Below are 7626 nucleotides of genomic sequence, written 5' to 3'. Positions count from 1 at the left end.
TTTGTTACACAGGTATACATGCACCATGTTGCTTTGCTGCACCCATCAACTCGTCATTTACATTGGTTATTTCTCCTAATGCTATCCCTCCCCGAGCCTCCCACCCCCTGACAGGGCCCAGTGTGTGATGTTCCCCTCCCTGTGTCCACGTGTTCTCATTGTTCAATTCTCACACGAGTGAGAACATGCAATGTTTGATTTTCTGTCCCTGTGATAGTTTGCTGAGAATGATGGTTTCCAGCTTCATCCATGTCCCCCGCAAAGGACATGAACTCATCCTTTTTATGGCTGCATAGTATTCCATGGTGTATATGTACCACATTTTCTTAATCCAGTCTATCATTGATGGACATTTGGGTTGGTTCCAAGTCTTTGCTATTGTGAATAGTGCTGCAATAAACATACATGTGCATGTGTTTTTACAGTGGCATAATTTATAAACCTTTGAGTATATACCCAGTAATGGGATAGCTGGGTCAAACGGCATTTCTACTTCTAGATCCTTTAGGAATCACCACACTGTCATCCACAATGGTTGAACTAATTTACACTCCTACCAACAGTGTAAAAGTGTTCCTATTTCTTCACATCCTATCCAGCATCGCTTGTTTCCTGACGTTTTAGTGATTGCCATTCTAACTGGCATGAGATGGTATCTCATTGTGGTTTTGATTTGCATTTTTCTAATGACCAGTGATGATGAACTTTTTGTCATATGTTTGTTGACTGCATGAATTTTTTCTTTTGAGAAGTGTCTGTTCATTCCTTTGCCTACTGTTTGATGGGGTTGTTTGTTTTTTTCTTGTAAATTTGTGTAAGTTCTTTGTAGATTCTGGATATTAGCCCTTTGTCAGATGGATAGATTGCAAAAATTTTCTCCCATTCTGTAGGTTGCCTGTTAACTCTGATGATAGTTTCTTTTGCTGTGCAGAAGCTCTTTAGTTTAATCACATACCATATGTCTATTTTGGCTTCTGTTGCCATTGCTTTTGGTGTTTTAGTCATGAAGGCTTTGCCCCTGCCTATGTCCTGAATGGTATTGCCTAGGTTTTCTTCTAGGGTTTTTATGGTTTTAGCTCTTACATTTAAGTCTTTAATCCATCTTGAGTTAATTTTTGTATAAGGGATAAGGAAGGGATCCAATTTCAACTTTCTACATATGGCTAGCTAGTTTTCCCAACACCATTTATTAAATAGGGAATCCTTTCCTCATTTCTTGTTTCTGCCAGGTTTGTCAAAGATCAGATGGTTGTAGATATGTGGTGTAGATATGTGGTGTTATTTGCTACCAGTACCATGCTGTTTTGGTTACTGTAGCCTTGTAGTATAGTTTAAAGTCAGGTCGCATGATGCCTCCAGCTTTGTTCTTTTGGCTTAGGATTGTCTTGGCTATGTGGGCTCCTTTTTGATTCCATATGAACTTTAAAGTAGTTTTTTTCCAATTCTGTGAAGAAAGTCAGTGGTAGCTTGATGGGGATGGCACTGAATCTATAAATTACCTTGGGCAGTATGGCCATTTTCACAATATTGATTCTTCCTATCCATGAGCATGAAATATTCTTCTATTTGTTTGTGTCCTCTTTTATTTTGTTGAGCAGTGGTTTGTAGTTCTCCTTGAAGAGGTCCTTCACATCCCTTGTAAGTTGGATTCCTAGGTATTTCATTCTCTTTGTAGCAATTGTGAATTGCTCACTCATGATTTGGCTCTCTGTTTGTCTGTTCTTGGTGTATAGGAATGCTTGTGATTTTTGCACATTGATTTTGTGTCTTGAGACTTTGCTGAACTCGCTTATCAGATTAAGGAGATTTTGGGCTGAGACGAGGGGGTTTTCTAAATATACAATCATGTCATTTGCAAACAGGGACAATTTGACTTTCTCTTTTCCTAACTGAATACCCTTTATTTCCTTCTCTTGCCTGATTGCCCTGGTCAGAACTTCCAACACTATGTTGAATAGGAGTGGTGAGAGAGCGCATCCTTCTCTTTGCCGGTTTTCAAAGGGAATGCCTCCAGTTTTTGCCCATTCAGTATGATATTGGCTGTGGGTTTGTCATAAACAGCTCTTATTATTTTGAGATACATTCCATCAATACCTAGTTTATTGAGAGTTTTTAGCATGAAGAGCTGTTGGATTTTGTCAAAGGCCTTTTCTGCATCTATTGAGATAATTGTGTGGTTTTTGTCATTGGTTCTGTTTATGTGATGGATTATGTTTACCGATTTGTGTACATTGAACCAGCCTTGCATCCCAGGGATGAAGCCCACTTGATCATGGTGGATAAACTTCTTGATGTGCTGCTGGATTTGGTTTCCCAGTATTTTATTGAGGATTTTTGCATCAATGTTCATCAGGGATATTGGTCTAAAATTTTCTTTTTTTGTTGTGTCTCTGCCAGGCTTTGATATCAGGATGATGTTGGCCTCATAAAATGAGTAAGGAGGATTCCCTTTTTTCCTATTGATTGGAATAGTTTCAGAAGGAATGGTACCAGCACCTCCTTGTACCTCTGGTAGAATTCAACTGTGAATCCACTGGACTTGTTTTGGTTGTTAGGCTATTAATTATTGCCTCAATTTCAGAACCTGTTATTGGTCTATTCAGAGATTCAACTTCTTCCTGGTTTAGTCTTGCGAGGATGTATGTGTCCAGGAATTTATCCATTTCTTCTAGATTTTCTAGTTTATTTGCAAAGAGATGTTTATAGTATTCTCTGATGGTAGTTTGTATTTCTGTGGTATTGGTGGTGATATCCCCTTTATCATTTTTTATTGCATCTTTATTTGATTCTTCTCTCTTTTCTTCTTTATTAATCTTGCTAGTGGTCTATCTATTTTGTTGATTTGTTCAAAAAAGCAGCTTCTGAATTGATATTTTGAAGGGTATTTGGGTCTCTGTCTCCTACAGTTCTGCTCTGATCTTAGTTATTTCTTGCCTTCTGCTAGCTTTTGAATTTGTTTGCTCTTGCTTCTCTAGTTATTTTAATTGTGATGTCAGGGTGTCGATTTTAGATCTTTCCTGCTTTCTCCTGTGGGCATTTAGTGCTATAAATTTCCCTCCACACACTGCTTTAAATGTGTCCCAGAGATTCTGGTACATTGTGTCTTTGTTCTCATTGGTTTCAAAGAACATCTTTATTTCTGCCTTCATTTTGTTATTTACCCAGTAGTCTTTCAGGAGCAGGTTGTTCAGTTTCCATGTAGTTGTGCGGTTTTGAGCAAGTTTCTTAATCCTGAGTTCTAATTTGATTGCACTGTGGTCTGAGAGACAGTTTGTTGTGATTTCCGTTCTTTTACATTTGCTGAGGAGTGTTTTATTTCCAATTATGTGGTCAATTTTAGAGTAAGTGTGATGTGGTGCTGAGAAGAATGTATATTCTGTTGATTTGGGGTGGAGAGTTCTGTAGATGTCTATTAGGTCCGTTTGGTACAGAGCTGAGTTCAAGTCCTGGCTTGTTAACCTTCTGTCTCGTTGATTTGTCTAATATTGACAGTGGGGTGTTGAAGTCTCCATTAACCAGTCTAAGTCTCCTGGTAGGTCTCTCAGGACTTGCTTTATGAATCTGGTAGCTCCTGTATTGGGTGCATATATATTTAGGATAGTTAGCTCTTCTTGTTGAATTGATCCCTTTACCATTATGTAATGACCTTCTTTGTCTCTTTTAATCTTTGTTGGTTTAAAGTCTGTTTTATCAGAGACTAGGGTTGCAACCCCTGCTCTTTTTTTGCTTTCCATTTTCTTGGTAGATCTTCCTCCATCCCTTTATTTTGAGCCTATGTGTGTCTCTGCACATGAGATAGGTCTCCTGAATACAGCACACTGATGGGTCATGACTCTTTATCTAATTTGCCAGTCTGTGTCTTAATTGGGGGCATTTAGCCCATTTACATTTAAGGTTAATATTGCTATGTGTGAACTTGATCCTGTCATTATGATGTTAGCTGGTTATTTTGCTCATTAATTGATGCAGTTTCTTCCTGGCGTCAATGGTCTTTACATTTTGGCATGTTTTTGCAATGGCTGGTACTGGTTGTTCCTTCCCACGTTTAGTGCTTCCTTCAGGAGCTCTTGTAAGGTGGGCCTGATTGTGACAAAATCTCTCAGCCTTTGCTTGTCTGTAAAAGATTTTATTTCTCCTTCATGTATGAAGCTTAGTTTGGCTGGATATGAAATTCTGGGTTGAAAATTCTTTCCTTTAAGAAGGTTGAATATTGGCTCCTGCTCTCTTCTGGCTTGCATAGTTTCTGCCAAGACATCTGCTGTTAGTCTGATGGGCTTTCCTTGTGGGTAACCCGACCTTTCTCTCTGGCTTCCCTTAACATTTTTTCCTTCATTTCAACCTTGGTGAATCTGACAATTATGTGTCTTAGGATTGCTCTTCTCGAGGAGTATCTTTGTGGTGTTCTCTGTATTTCCTAAATTTGAATGTTGGCCTGCCTTGCTAGGTTAGGGAAGTTCTCCTGGATAATATCCTGAAGAGCGTTTTCTAACTTGGTTCCATTTTCCCTGTCACTTTCGGGTACACCAATCAAATGTAGATTTGGTCTTTTCACATAGTCCCATATTTCTTGGATGCTTTGTTCATTTCTTTTTACTCTTTTTTTCCTCTAAACTTGTCCTCTCACTTTATTTCATTAATTTGATCTTCAATGACTGATATCCCTTCTTCCACTTGATCAAATTGGCTCTTGAAGCTTGTGCATGCATCACGATGTTCTCGCACTGTGGTTTTCAGCTCCATCAGGTCATTTAAGGTCTTCTCTACACTGTTTATTCTAGTTGGCCATTTGTCTGACCTTTTTTCAAGGGTTTTAACTTCCTTGTGATGGGTTAGAACATGCTCCTTTAGCTTGGAGAAGTTTGTTATTACTGACCTTCTGAAGCCTATTTCTGTCAACTCATTAAAGTTATTCTCCGTCCAGTTTTGTTCTGCTGCTGGAGAGGAACTGCAATCCTTTGGAGGAAAGGAGGTGCTCTGGTTTTTAGAATTTTCAACTTTTCTGCTCTGGTTTCTCCCCATTTTTGTGGTTTATCTTCCTTTGGTCTTTGATGTTGGTGACCTACAGATGGGGTTTTGGTGTGGATGTCCTTTTGTGGATGTTGATGCTATTCCTTTCTGTTTGTTAGATTTCCTTCTGACAGTCAGGGCTCCCAGCTGCAGGTCTGCTGGAGTTTGCTGGAGGTTCACTCCAGACCTGTTTGCCTGGGTATCACCAGCGGAGGCTGCAGAACAGCAAATATTGCAGAACAGTGAATATTGCTGCCTGATCCTTCCTCTGGAAGCTTTGTCCCAGGGGGCACCCACCTGTGTGAGGTGTCTGTCGTCCCCTACGGGAGGTGTCTCCTAGTCAGGCTACATGGGGATTAGGGACCCACTTGAGGAGGCAGTCTGTCCAGTCTCAGAGCTCGAACATCATGCCACTGCTCTCTTCAGAGCTGTCAATAGGGACGTTTAAGTCTGCAGAAGTTGTCTTCTGCCTTTTGTTCAGCTATGCCCTGCCCACAGAGGTGGAGTCTATCGAGGCAGTAGGCTTTGCTGAGCTGTGGTGGGCTCCACCCAGTTCAAGCTTCCTGGCCACTTTGTTTACCTACTCAAGCCTCAGCAATGGCAGATGTCGCTCTCCCCGCCAGGCTGCAGCCTCACAGGTTGATTTTAGACTGCTGCGCTAGCAGTGAGCAAGGCTCTGTGGGCATGGGACACACTGAGCCAGGCACGGGAGGGAATCTTCTAGTCTACTGGTTGCTAAGACCATGGGAAAAGCACAGTATTTGATCGAGAGTGTACCGTTTTTCCAGGTACAGTCTGTCCCACCTTCCCTTGGCTAGGAAAGGGAAATCCCTTGACACCTTGCACTTCCTGGATGAGTTGATGCCCCGCTCTGCTTCGGCTCACCCTCTGTGGGCTGCACAACCAGTCCCAATGAGACGAACCAGGTACCTCTGTTGGAAATGCAGAAATCATCCGTCTTCTGCATTGATCTTGCTGGGGGCTGCAGACTGGAGCTGTTCCTATTCGGCCATCTTGGAAGCAACTGGGGATAGCACTTTTAAAGAAGTATGAAATGAAAGTAAAATGAGGTTATGGTGGGTGAATCCTGATTCAATATAACAGACATCCTTATAAAAAGAGGAAATTGGGACACAGACATGTTCAGAGAGATGACCATGTGAAGTGAACAGAGAGACAGCCATCTATAAGCCAACGAGAGAGGCCTTAGAAGAAACCAACCCTGCCAACACGTTGATACCTAGCCTCAAGAATTGTCAGAAAACAAATGTCTGTTGTTCAAGCCATCCAGTCTGTGGTACTTTGTTATAGCAGCCCTAGCAAACTAATAGGCAGTTATCACCACCATACTCCATGGTGTACAGTGTCATCTGAAAGAGCATCACAGTGTGAAAGAGGTCTTTAGTAGCTGAATCTAGTGAGGGAAGGAAATGTTGTACTCTGAACTGCATAGTTCCTTTACTATGATGCAAAACCATTTAAAAGAATAGTTCAAGAACCTCCCATTTATTGTGTTAAATTTCTAACTCCAAAAAACAAGTAAAATATCCATCGAATCACCTGTATCATTTCAATATAGTTCTCCCTTAAAGAATATGTGAGTTGAACTAAGAGGCTGAGAGTCAGGACCCACAGCTTTAACACCAACATAAACCTATTCTTTGATTGCAAAGTATGACTAACAACATGGGACATTATCTTCCTGTCAGAGGGTTTTTGACTAGTGATCTAACTGTGAGCCAAATGCACAGTGTTGCAGAAACAACAGTTCTGCTGCTATTCTATCTTCGTTCCCAAGGAGCTGCTAAATGCAGATCTCCCATTTACTTAAGGCTTTAATATTCAGAGCTATGGATTTCAGAGCTTAACATCTTGTTTTTATACATAATTTTGCAGCTAAAGCACTAAAAATGTCAGAAAATCACCATTTTAAAGTCTTTTGACTTTTATTTGTAATCTCTAAGAAGGCCAAATGTCAGAAGTAAACAATTTCTACTTAGAACACAGAGGAACACTTGGTCTCTCTTTTGTTTAGCCTTCAGTATAACCTCATCCCTGTATGCTACTTATTAATTACATAAAGGAAAACAGTAATTTACAGTAGTGACAACTTAAAGGGACACTTTAACAAAATGATCAGGGTTAGCATAACCAGTAATAATTTTTGGTAGGATACACTAAAAATGACATATTGTTACTTCTGTGGTATCCTGGCAAAAAATGCATAACTTGAAAAAATGTATAACCTGAATCTAATCATGAAGAAATATCAGACACATCCAAATTGAGGAACAGACTTGCTTCAAGTAAACTTCCCATAAAGCCTCAAAATGTCAAGGTCATGAAAAACAAAAAAAGACCAGTGAACTGTTCCAGATTACAAGAGATGAATGAGACGTGATGACTAAAAGCCATGTCTCATCCTGGATTGGATCTTGGACCAGAAATCCTTTTCCTTTTGCTATAAAAATACATAGTGGAACAAATGGTGAAATTTAAATTCATAAATTATAGAATAATATTGTATGAATACTAATTTTCTGATTTTGATAATTGTCCTGTAGTGATGTAAAAGAATATATTTTGTTTTGGTTTTGGTTTTTTTTTTTTTTTATTTAT

This window comes from Colobus angolensis, unplaced genomic scaffold (genome assembly GCF_000951035.1).
Source record: "Colobus angolensis palliatus isolate OR3802 unplaced genomic scaffold, Cang.pa_1.0 Scaffold123, whole genome shotgun sequence".
Taxonomy (NCBI): domain Eukaryota; kingdom Metazoa; phylum Chordata; class Mammalia; order Primates; family Cercopithecidae; genus Colobus; species Colobus angolensis.
Note: the sequence above shows the minus strand (reverse complement) of the source record.